This window comes from Giraffa tippelskirchi, chromosome 11 (genome assembly GCF_054371585.1).
Source record: "Giraffa tippelskirchi isolate mGirTip1 chromosome 11, T2T-mGirTip1v1.2.pri, whole genome shotgun sequence".
Lineage (NCBI taxonomy): Eukaryota > Metazoa > Chordata > Mammalia > Artiodactyla > Giraffidae > Giraffa > Giraffa tippelskirchi.
Window position 1 is genome coordinate 100,409,015 of NC_137285.1, and position 12,956 is coordinate 100,421,970.

The window sequence follows — 12,956 nt, forward strand, 5'->3', positions numbered from 1 at the left end:
TCAGTAAATTCCAAGACCCACTTAATTTGCATGATTCAGCCCAATCCTTTGCATCTTCTCTCTGATGCCCTCTCCCTCACTAGCCTTCATCTTCACGTGTAAAACCACGAGACCCCAATGCTCCTCTTTCTTTTCTAATAATTTACCATGAGGGGAAAGTATACACTTATGGGGGGGGTGGCATGGAGGGCAAGGGAGAGAAAGCGATGCTCTTAAAGGTAGTATTCTCCTTAACCACACACAGGTCAGAAAGGTCTAGTGGGAGGGAGAGATGAACAACCTGTGTGCAGAGATGGCAGGGAAACTTGGACAAGTTCTACAGAGTTCTCCATCCTTCTGGAAGACAAATAGAAGCAACTTTTCCCTTCCTTTCTAGCAGGAGCAATGGGATCAGTTAGAAAGGGGAATGGAGAATGTAAATGCATAGGGCTCATTTTAGCCTAGACCAAAACTTTCACCATCTCTTCTAACTTGACCTTCACTGGACGTCTAATGAATTTCAACTCTCTTCTTTTTGCTTCTAAGGCCTGAAACGGGCAATAGGTGAGTGAGAAAGAACCGAAAAAAAGTCTCAAATAATCCCTAATCCAAAGAGAATCATGATTCCCAACGAAAATTGGAAGTTAACCAAAATACTGTTTTTTGGGTTTAGTCCAAGCAGGTATGCAGCATGAACCTAGTTCATTGGTCCTCTCCCTTCATTCTCTTTCTTAAGAGAATAGCCTTATAAATTAGTGTTAGTTTGTTCAGTGATGGAGGATGGGCACTGTAATTCCTTAGTCTCTAGCTGCCAAGTTTCTCCTTGAAACTACCCTCACTCCTACCTCTTTCCTGGAGGCACCACGTACCCAGAGACTGCATCCTTCTGCCCATTCACTTACTTATCAATTATTCGCTGAGTAGTTGGGAGCCACAGGAGACTTAGAACAGAGCTATAGTGTCCCTGTCTTTCTGAAAGCATGAGGGACACAAAATGAGGCTGGGAAGCCAGTGGACTCAAATAGCGAAGGCTCTTACAGGGCTAAATAAGGAGTTTAGACTCATTTTATAGACAGCAAGGCATGTCAGAAGGTTTTGAAGGAGGGGGATGGCACAGTCAGTTTGCTTAATAGGTCATCCTGGGCTCAGTGTGGAAGGTGGCCTGGAAGAGGTTCGCAAAATGGGAAGCAGTCAAGAGGAGGCTGAACAGTGCAGGTAGAGGCAGAGAGTCTGCCAAGGGCAGAAGGGATGCAGTGAGAGGGAGCAAGGTCATGGGCATCTGACACACACACGACTTAAAAGACTTGGTCGGGTAAGTAAAAAACCAACAAAACCATATACTCTTCCCCCAAAGCTGCGTTTTATTCCACTATTATTAATAACTGATTTCATTCTATCCATTCCATTTTACAACCCCTGTCTCCTGCAATTGTCTGGTCCTGGTAACTATTTTATTGGAGCATAGGAGGCACATTATAAATACATTTTATACTGCACATTGTATTTGAAGCAAATTTGAGACATCTCTGATTAGGTGCCTTCCCAACGATAGCCTTGTTCAGACAGATAATTGCGTGCTGATTTTTATTTTATTTTATTTTATTTTTTTCAGCTTTGTTCTCTCCCCCTTGGCAAAGCTGCAATCTTGCATACACACGTCAGTGGATAAAAACCCTTGAAAATAACTCTTCAGAAGAAATCTAATTTACTTTTTAATCTGGCTCGGAAATTTGCCAGAAAAATTTCCACCGACAAGCACAGCCATTTATTACCACTTATCACACAACCGGGCTGTGCTCGCATTCCTGATGGGGCTAATGTAACAGGGGAGGAATCTTCTGATACATTATTTATTTGACACAATCCCACCAGATAAGATCTATGGGCAGGAGAGGACAAAGTTTGACCTTATCCTCTGTCTAAGGGAAAGTAAGGGGTCTTCACTTTTGCTTGTTTGAGGAACCCTCTTTAATTCCATGCCCTTGGAAAATCCTAAGCTTCCCTTAGAGCTCTGGGATTATCACCCCACAGAGACCTAGCTTTGACTTTGCTTTCTTCCCCTGAGATCCATACCACCCACTTACCCATTTGCTTGTGTTAGACCTTGAGATGATTTTCAAGAGTTTCATGCTTGTTCTGATCTGTTTCTTAGGGACAGAGACCAGAGGGACATTTAACAAAGGCCTTTCCAAGCTAAGATTGGGGTGGCTCCATGTTGAAGAAAAAAGATTGGTATGGGCCAGCTGGTGGCCTTGGGCTGGTGGCCTTGGGCTGGTGACCTTGTGTCCTCATCTGTAAAATGAGAAAGGGGATCTCTGCAACCTTGTCAAGCTTTCATGGTCTGTGGAGATGGCCCAAGGCTTTGGGAAGAACAGAGGACTTGAGTCAGAAGGCCTCGAGCTGGAGTTTTGGCCTAGTGGCTTCCCGGCTGGCTGATCTTCAGTAAGTTGCCATCTCTGAGCCTCTGTTTTCTGATGCGTCCACTGCGAAAACAGCTCATAGCATCATTACGATGATAATGATTATGGAAACTTTGCAAATAGCAATGAAATATGTAAGTGTATAATTATCATGAATCGATTCATTAATTAGTGAAAATACATGATGAGATATTTGCAGAACCCACTCGGAAAACCTGGAGAGAAGTAAAGCTGGGAGTAACCAATGGGGCTTTCTGTATACCTATCTCCAACCTCAGCTGAAAGATACTCCAGGCTAGCCTTAGTCAAAAGGAGACTCCTTCTTTTTGCATTTATCCCTAACAGACATTCCCAGAGATCTCTGGAGCTCCCAGGAACTATAGAACTGGGATTTAGTGTCCACCTCACCCTACCATGTTTCCTAAAATTACAAAGGTGAAAGATCTTTGAACACTGGACAGAACTGGGTTGAAATCTTGACTGTGGGCACACTGAAATCTACAAGAATTTACTTAACTTTTCTGAGCTTTAACCCTCATCCCTCCTCTATAAAAGGAGGATATTAGCACTAACCTCATGGAGTTGTTGTGAGGGGTCAGTGGCATATGTAATGTTACCCTTACAGGCCTCAGTGATCCACCACCAGTGAATTAAATTCTAAGAGAGGTCCTTTTCTTCTTAGAAACCCTTGTACTCTTGTTGTGCTTAGGACCGTGTCTGCCATGTTGGAAGAATTCAATCAGTACTTGTCAAATGGGTGGACTGATGGATGGACAGATGCAATACACAGCAGTCAGGGTTGTGAACTGAAGAAAATGTACGTAATATTCTTGATCTAGAAAGATAGTCTTGAGTCCTAAATCAATTTTTGAATCTTTGTGCTATGCTAAGTGACTTCAGTCATGTTCGACTCTGCAACCCTATGGACTGCCAGGCTCCTCTTTCCAAGTGTTTCTCCAGGCAAGAATACTGAAATGGGTTGCTGTGCCCTCCTCCAGGGAATCTTCCTGACCCAGAGATCGAACTCTTATCTCTTATATCTCCTGCATTGGCAGGTGAGTTCTTTACCACTAGCGCCACCTGGGAAGCCCTTTGGAATCTTTATTTCCTCCCAAATCTGTCTCCTACTTCTTCCAGGTGTCTTACCGTTCTTGCTCCCCTTTCCCATCCTCTTGGCCTCCAAAATGTTCCATTTCTCTGACCCTCACCCTCCAAGCTTTTCTCTCCTCAGCCAATGGGTTGGCAGTGAGGTTTGCCCACAGAACTTTCTCCTTGTCTCCCTGCTTTCTGTGATGCCTTCTCAGAGCTATGCCTCCTGTGGGAAGAGTAAATATAGAAAAATGACAACATGTACATTAATGCTCGTTAGAATGTCATCATTATACCCCACAAAGTGTCTGCCGAGGGGGTCCCTAAAGGGCACTTAGAAACGAAGCAGCTGCTCCAGCTTTGTTCCAGCTCACATCTCGAAGAAGTGACACTGAGATAGATGCAGTGATCTCTATCTGGAGAAAGGGGAGAGAGCAGTGCTTCTTTGGAGGAGGAAATGGTGATGCGAGAACCCACACTTTACCCCATGCGCCCAGGACAATCAGTGAGTGAGATGGACGGAGAGTATGAGAACGTCAGGGAGCAGGCCAGGCTGCATAGCTGGGGCTGGTGTGCCCAAACCCAGAGGCTCCCAATCTCTGTAGGGAGATGGAGGATAAGGAGCTAACCCTAACCCCAACCTCAATCTTAGATCAGCCTCGGAAAGAATCACCTGCTCTTCATCAATGTGTGTGTTAAACTGCTCAGTCATGTCTGACTCTTTGTGACCCCACAGATTGTAGCCTGCCAAGCTCCTCTATCCATGGAATTTCCCAGGCAAGAATACTGGAGTGGGTTATCATTTCCTTCTCCAGGGGATCTTCCCAACCCAGGGATCAAACCTGGGTCTTCCATATTGCAGGCAGATTCCTTACCATCTGAGCCACCAGGGAAACCCCCTCTTCATCAATAGTGAAACATAAACTACGGTGGGAATGAGGAAAGTATTTTTCTACTTACTTTTCTACCAGTAGTAACTGGACAAAAATTGTGGAGAAAAGGGGAGGCAACATGATATCCAAGTTTTGAATCTATTGGCAAAGGGTACCAACTAATCTCCCTCATAACTCTGCTCATCCATTCAAGACACACCCACAGGACACCCATGCACCCTACATACACTTCTGTCCACAACTAGTCTGTAGCTGGTCCAGCAGCACAGGCCATGGCCTGGTATCACAGGTCCCTTCATCCCAGTGTCTTGAAAAAGCAGGTGTCAAGGTTCATAAACTTATGTTGTCATATAGAAAGACAATTTTGAGCCTCAGGGACAAAATCACTACTCTAAGTTCAACTAATTCATACCAACTATGGTTTGTATACCACTTTGTGTTTATACAGTCTTTCACATGTACACACTACTACATCAGATTCTCATTATTACCCTATGAAACAAACAGGGCGGGTGTTATTATCCCCATTTTACAGATAGGGAAAATGAGGAACAGACTTTTCAATTACACACATATATACAACTTGCCTACCACCCCCATCCCTCCTCTTTCCCCAGGACTCAGAAGGTTGGACCTAAATTAATTTTCTTTAGACCCTGCTGCCTTTTCCTATTATGGTCAAGCACTGATTGGTTTGATAATTCCTTTTAAAATCTCCTTGTCATACTTTATTGAGTGTTCCTATGTACCAGGGAGGATGCAAAGTTGTCTGATCTCTGCCCTGGAAATGTTATGGTTTCATGGGTAGGCCAAGGCATCTAAATTCCCTGTCTCAGCCTTCTCCTCTATAATGTGGGGATAGTGGTAATGTTTTCAGGGTTATAGTGGGGATTAAATGAGATAAGGTCTGTGAAGTCCTTGGGACAATGCCTATACATAGTGAACTCTTATTATTCTTGTTACTAATTGCAATGAATATTATAAGGGAGGCATTCTACTAAAGCTGTGGATGAGCTGTGCTATTTGTTGTGTCTGACTCTTTGCGACCCCATGGACTGCAGCACCCCAGGCTTTCCTGTATTTCACCATCTCCTGGAGCCTGCTCAAACTCATGTTCATTGAGTTGGTGATGCCATCCAACCATCTCATTCTCTGTTGTCCCCTTCTCTTCCGGCCTTCAATCTTTCCCAGCATCAGGGTCTTTTCTAACGAGTTGGCTCTTCGTATCAGGTGGCCAAAGTATTGAACCTTCAGCTTCAGCATCAATCTTTCCAATGAATATTCAGGATTGGTTTCCTTTAGAATTGACTGGTTTGATCTCCTTGCAGTCCAAGAGACTCTCAAGAGTCTTCTCCAACACTACAATGTTGTGCTATGGGAAATCTGAAAAAGATGGAGCTATAGTTGTACTCAGTGGTCTTTAACTAAAGAAAACTGGTGGGAGAAAGAAGCAATATGCATGATTTTATGTCAGTGGAGAAGATGGTTTTATATTGGGTTGGCAAAAACCTTTGTTTGGGTTTTTCCATAAGATGCTGTGAAAAAACCCAAATGAACATTTTGGCCAACCCAATTCTTTTATGCACTTACCTGGGATATGAGGAGGAATCTAATTTGAGCCACAATCATCAACTCTGCAAATATACAACACTAGTTCCTATAAGTGGAGAGATGGGTGACGTGGTGTCTGCATTCACAGGTCAGTCCAGCTGAGGAGGCTGCATAAGGGGAGAGAGGAAGAAGGAAGAACATCTGGGTGGGGTGAACTGCACATGCAAAGATGTGTCTCTGGGGAGAAGCATGGTCTTTTTGTCTGGGAGATAAGGAGAGGGAGACAATAGTCAAATTTTAATTAGAATAAGCACTTTGATAACTATAGTCCTCAGACCAGAAATTATTTAACTTCTTGTATTATTAAAACTGATTTTTACTCACCAATTAGGCCCCTGAGACTAAAGTGTGCATGAACAAGTCACTGAGAAGTAAACTCGAATTTTGAGCTAGTAGTCTTAGGGGAAATGCACTCTGAGAATGAAGTCTCAAGTTGACGTAGAAAGAAATGGAAAACCTGAGAAGACAGAACCTGGTCACAGCCTGGAGCTGCTCCAAAACCCATCCTACCTGTTCACAGGATGCCCAAGAGCCACCATCTCTTCTCCACTTCTCCCCTGACAATCATTTTTGCTGCAGCCACATCCAGGCCAGGAAAGGATACCCAGATAGAGTATCTTGCCTTGAGACCAAGGATAAGAGATTAGAGGAAATGGCAACTCTGTCTCGGTGTCCTCCTTTGATCAATGCACCTTATCAAGTAAGTTTACTTGCAGAGCTTAGTAATGACTCCTGTGAATAAGGGAGGAATTAGTGTATCAACCCCATTTTTCCCAGCTCCCTCAGCCAGCCATCTGGAGTAGTCCAGGACAGATCATAGAGGGCTCTGAATGTTGGCTGAGTAGCTTGGACAGAGGTAAACAAATTGAGAGCCAGTTTACAGGACGGCATGCAGAAGGTGGAAGTGGTGGAGACGGATGTCAAGAGGACGGGGATCTTCTTTGCAGAGGAAGCTTTGTTGAGCCAGAAATAAGGGTTGTGGGTGGAAATGGGCTTTACATAAACAGACAGCAACAGATGCAGGCTTTAGGTAAGTAACAAAGAAGCAATTCTGCATTATACCCCAGACTTTAAAATCCTACTCAGAGAAAAACATTGATAAGAGCACCTTCTTTTAATTCCATGACTTAGATAGCGCTGGCCCCTAATTTAACCAATGTTTATTAAATACCATCATGTTCATTGGGCTTCCCCAGTGACTCAGTAGTAAAGAATCCACCTGCAATGCAGAAGTCGCAGGAGACCCTGTTTCAATCCCTGGATCAGGAAGATCCCCTGGAGGAGGGCAAGGCAACCCACTCCAGTATTCTTACCTGGAGATTCCTGTGGACAGAGGAGCTGGCAGGCTACAGTCCATAGCGTCTCAAAGAGTCAGACATGACTGAAACAACTTAGCATGTAGCATGCATGTTTGGTGTGCAAAGACAAATAAGACATGGCATCACCTACACAATCAAGCAGGGCAAGTGGATGTGTCTACAACAACCAATCACCCGCCAGGAAAAGTACTATTCCAATGATATGTACAAAGGACATGTAATTCTGCTGGAGACAATTAGGAAAAGGAAATGGTATTTAAGTCAGTTCTTAAAGAATTTGAGTAATTAATAAGAGTTTGTAAAATGGAGAAGGGTCTGTGGACCCAGTCTATCCCCTTTGCTTTACCATATGCATGTGTTCACTGTTCTCCTGCCGGGCAAGTTCTATTTGGGATAAAAATGCAGTGCTTTCTCTTCTCTCAAGGGTTTAAGCCACTCCTGCAAATGACCTGGACAGTAACTGAAATTTCTAGAGGGAAAGAGCCAGGTTTGTACTTTTCCTGAGTAAGTGTGGCTCTCTGAGTGGCAGGGGGAGTTTCACTCTTATTTTTCTTAGAGTCCCACATTATCATATCTCTTTCCTATGCTTGGAGGGAAGTTATTTGAATTGATCCCTCTTTGGGGACCCCCAAATGGACAAATTTTTTTCCCTTCATCTCTCTGGTGTTACCGTCAGGAACTGTGCACAAAATCTCTCCAGCATCCCTTGTGACTTGTGCTTCCCATCATTCTTTTGATCACTCACCAAATACTTATTGAATACCAACTGTTCCTTGGTGGCTCAGATGGTAAAGAATATACCTGCAATAAAGGAGACCCTGGTTCAGTCCTTAGGTCAGGAAGATGCCCTGGAGAAGGGAATGGCTATCTACTCCAATATTCTTGCCTGGAGAATTCCATAGACTGAGGAGCCTGATGGGCTACAGTCCATGGGGTCACAAAGAGTCGGACATGACTGAGAAACTAACACACATACATACATATAACCATCCACCTAGTCTGGGCACTAGGAAGACAACAGTTAAAAAATAAGCCCTTGTCCTTATGGAATTTACAGTTCAGTGGGAGAGTTAGACAATACATAATTAAACAAATAAAGATATTAATATAATGTCAGGCAGTCGTAAGTTCTTAGGAAGCAAAACAGTGTAGTAGGAGGCTATTCAAAATGCTGGGCAGGGGATTGTAAGGTCAGGGACATCTCTCTCAGAAACTGATATTAGAGTAGAGAATGAAAGATATTCCAGGCCAGAGAGATGAAAAGCAGGACTATTCTCAGAATACTTGATGAACAGAAAGGGAGAGAGTGTGTCTGGGGTGGAATGAGCTAGGAAAAGAGTGGTCACTAACAAGTCACTGGGACAAGGTCATTTAGATCTTTCAGACTGCATAAAGACTTAGGATTTTATGCTAGTTGAGGGGAGATGGTTTTGGAGAGTTTTGACCAGTGGAGAAACATGCCGTAATGAATGTCTTCATAGGGTCATGTCGGCTGCTTTGTTCAGAATACACAGAAGAGAGTCAAGAGAGGAGACTGGTTCGGAGGCTGATGTAGTAGACTGAGCAAGAGATGGTGGTGACTTAGACTTGAGAGGTGGTGTGGAAGGTAGTGGCAAGTGGTCACAGACATATTTTAGTGGACAGGTCAAGAAGACGTATTTAAAGGATTGAATGCAAAGAATGGGAGAAACATAAAAATCAAAGATGATGACAAGGGTTTTAACCAAAGCAACTGAGTGAACAGAAGAGTTACTTATGAGATCTGAAGACTGAGGGGAGATTTTGGGCTGGGGCTGGTGAATACCAAGTTTGATAAGGGAAATTTCTATTAGGCATTCAAGAGGTAATACTGAGTAGGTCAAGGAGGTATGGACTGATGACTTCAAAAAGTTGCGTGATTTTAGAGAGGAGGAAGAATTAATTTGGATAGAGTACTGAATACCAAGGAGAGCACACACGCCAGCCCCAAGAGGGTGGGGAAGAGTAGGAGCAAAAGGAGCATCACTGAATGGATTTCAGGGGGAGACAAAACCCTCTGGGAAGAGCTGGTTTCAGTTAGAGCAAGAAGGTGATGGAGCTGCTCAGACATGAGATTGAGGATGTAGGGGATGTTATCAAAGATGGGGCACATCTCTGCAGTGCTCCATGGAAAGCTTCAGAGTTTGGGCATCACTGTGAGTAATAGACAAGAAGAAATCCATGAGCCTCAGAGGATCATGGATAAGGTAGAAGTTTTAAGGCAATTGGTTTCTTCACAGATCATGGGAAAGTGATGCAGAACAACATAAGGAAGAAGCCCCTGAGTTAGGACTCCAAACAATCTCAAGGATCCACTTCTGGGCACAAGTTCTGGGTATCTCAAGGTCATGCCAGCATTGACTGGATATTAAAAGTCCTGCTAATAATGGCTATATTCTGTTCTCACTAATTTGTCTTCCTAAATATCCTAAGGCAGGTGGCCTCTCCTTCTCAGGTTAGGGAAAGGAGTGTGGTCATCTCAAGCTCTATCCTATTTCTTGAGGACAGAGGTTGAAGAAAAGAAAATCAGAAATCTAGAAGAGCTTACAAAAGAATCACAAGCCATAGGCACTTGGAAAGAAAACCATCAGTACTGGGCACTGAAAGATGAAGCCCAACACATGGGTCAAATGGGCTGTGAGTGTGAAAGGGTTTAGAGAAACTGGAAGCCCACTGGACAGCCAGGGTGGCCAGGAAAGGCTCACAGGGAAGGTGGGCCTCAGAGGGGTCCCCAAGAATGAGGAGTGTCTGCTCCATCACCTGGAGCAGTGGATGGGGAGGTCACCTGGGTGGATTTGCATCTATCAATTCAGTAGTGTGCCTCTGGGTGAAAAAGAACCATTTGCTCCTTGTCATTATCCTTAATAATTCTAAATCAAGAGGTGATGGAAAACCAACTCAAACTCATTTCAGAAGGATGTGGAAAGGGGGAGGCAGCAGGAAAACACATCAGAAAACAAATTCATCTTCTTGGCACAGAGACAAAGGACTGGGGCTTGGTCCAGAGCTACAAAGACTGATCCTTTCAAGGCTGAGCCAGTTTTTCAAGACATTCAAGTCAAGTAGTGATAAAAATCCCACTATTCACTGTTATATTAATGGCTTCTCCACTATATGCAGATAGGTAAAAGCATCATATCTTTATTTGCATTTCTTTTTCTATTGCCTCCAGCTCACTGAATTTCTTCCTTATCTGCCAAGAAATGTCTACTTTCAAGGTATTCTTTCATTTCCTCATGCCATTGGCTGTCAAACGACTTAATAACTTGCCTATCATGGAAGTCAAATATGGTTTATTAAAAATGCATGTCTCACTCAATAAGATGCCCTTTGGCAGTCTTCAGACCTTGACGACTCTGTCTCAAAGCTTGGGAGCACAGAATGGTCTTGGCTGGCCAGCCGCACTGCCTTGTTCTGTAACTTGCTCATTGCTGCCCAGATTATGCTGAAGCGGCACAGAGAAAGGAGGTAGGAACTGTCCAAGGAGGTGGAATCGGACCACTTAACTGACTTGAGGAAGTGGGACGTAGGCATGAAACCCCCAAGTGCCTGAAGACTTCCAAATCATCCGCCAGGTCTCAGGGAGAGAATTTGGGAATGAGGATGGAACTGGTACCCTGAGGTAGGAGAAGGGAGGGGGAGAGGCATCTCCGGAGGGAGTGGCATCAAGCAGGAGTGGGCTGTGTTGACTCAGTGCACTGGGATGATGAATCATGCCTGGGATGGCTCACATAGCAAGGCGACATCGCTATTTACAGGGGCTAATGAGGCATCTGCAGTCACCCACTCAGAGTCTGAATGCTGTCATGGTGGAGGAGCAAGCAAGGAGCCTGAGCTAAAAACACAAAGAGAACTGGAGGTCACCTTTTCCATTCTCTGCCCAGGGGTCCAAAAGCACCAAACCACTTCATCAGGATATACTGACCCTTCTCCCAAATGATCTCAGAGCATCTCTTCAGCTTCCCAGGCTGATGTTCTCCAGTGGCCTGTGGATCTCCTACCTGGAGCCTCAGGACTTCAGCTAATCCTTCATTCTTTGTTTTTCTGTACATAACAGAGATGAGAAACACCTGTGCTGCCTCATTTCATATACCACCCCCTCCACTACTTACAGACTCCACTCCATCTCACCTTAGTCTCCTCTTCTTGATTCTAGTCAATCCCCACCTCTTCCATGAGAGCATCTCTCATTACTGTCCTCCAGATGGTAGTTTCTGGTGTCTTATTGTTAAAGGATCTGCCATGTTCTACTCTGTCTGCTCAAGACAACAGAGATGGTGGAGAGCCCCAGCCACTCTTCCCAAGAGAATGGAGATGCCACACCCAAGCAGAGACTCGATGCCATGGAAAGACCCAGAGGGGAGCTCAAGTACCCACAGTAGGAAAGTTTGGTTACTCAGCAGGGAGAAGGCAGGGGTTCCTCTGGAGGAGAGAGAAATCTGGGCTTTGGGACTGGATAAGGGGAAAATATGGACCACAGTTGGAAAAATAAGGGGGAAGGTAAACAAAAGGAAGGGAATGAAGAGAGGGACCTGTGCCATGAGACAGAATGAAGAGGAGAGGAAAAGGCATTGGGAAGAAGGTGTGGAGCCATGGAGGAGCCAGAGCAAGGTCTGGGCCAGAGAAGGGGCCAGAGGCCAGGGGCCAGAGAGAAGAGGAGAAGGGCAAGGCGTGTGAGCTCTTGAAAAGGCACACTAATCCGTGGCTGGGCTGAGTGAGGGGAGAATGGCTCAGCCTGGTCTGCCCAGGCACACGTGCTGATCCTCTGTTGAGACCATGGCCAGGGAATCACCCCAGCCAAATAGCTGGAAGAGCGATCCCTCATGTCCTCTGCCTGGAACTCCCTTGCCACCTGGGATGATGGGTGGCCAGGTGCTGACATGGCGTGACTTGGGCTTGGAGGTTTCATGAGCTTCTCCTGTAAGAAACCTCCGGAGAGATGACCGGGAGATTGGGACTGACTGTGTATGAAGTCGACGGCCTGTGAGGGCTTACTGTATCAGGCATGGCGGGGTGGGGGAAGAAGGTACAATCTGTTTATAGGACATTATTAAGTTAACCTTAAAAATGCATTCCGATATACAGTGAAACTGAAAGTGTTATTCCCTCAGTCGTGCCTGACTCTTTGCGACCCCATGGACTGTAGCCTGCCAGGCTCCTCTGTCTGAGAGATGCTCCAGGCAAGAATACTGGAGTGGGTTGCCATTTCCTTCTTCAGGGGATCTTCCTGATCCAGGGATTGAACCTGGGTCTCCTGCATTGCAGGCAGATTCTTCACTGTCTGAGCCATGAGGGAAGCCCCCCAGTATGCAGTAGGTACAGACAAATACTGATTGATTCCACATATATAAGGTACCTAGAATAGTCAAATTCATAGAGTCAGAAAGTACATCAGTAGGTGCCAGAGGCAGGGATGTGGATGAGTGGGGAAGGGGGATGGGGAGTTAGCGTTTAAAGGGGACAGAGTTTCCCTTTAGGAAGTTGAAAAATGTGGGTGATAGATGATAGTGAGATTTGCACAATAATATGAATGTACTTAGTGCCACTGAACCATACAGTTAAATATGGATTAAAGAAAAGAAAAAATGCCAGAAGAAGGAGGAAATGAGGATGCAGTGAAAGAGAAT

General features: G+C 44.8%; 1 long non-coding RNA gene across 1 annotated transcript in view; it reads right to left on the bottom strand.

Annotated features, from left to right (window-relative positions):
• Positions 1–1,559: 1,559 nt before the first annotated feature.
• Positions 1,560–12,956, bottom strand: part of LOC145526653 (uncharacterized) — a 187,212-nt gene continuing 175,815 nt past the window's right edge. Inside the window, exons 2-3 of the long non-coding RNA XR_014069051.1 lie at positions 5,972–6,099; positions 1,560–5,764 (exon numbers count right to left, since the gene is read on the bottom strand). This is a non-coding gene — a long non-coding RNA (uncharacterized LOC145526653). The remainder of the gene's footprint in view (positions 5,765–5,971; positions 6,100–12,956) is intronic.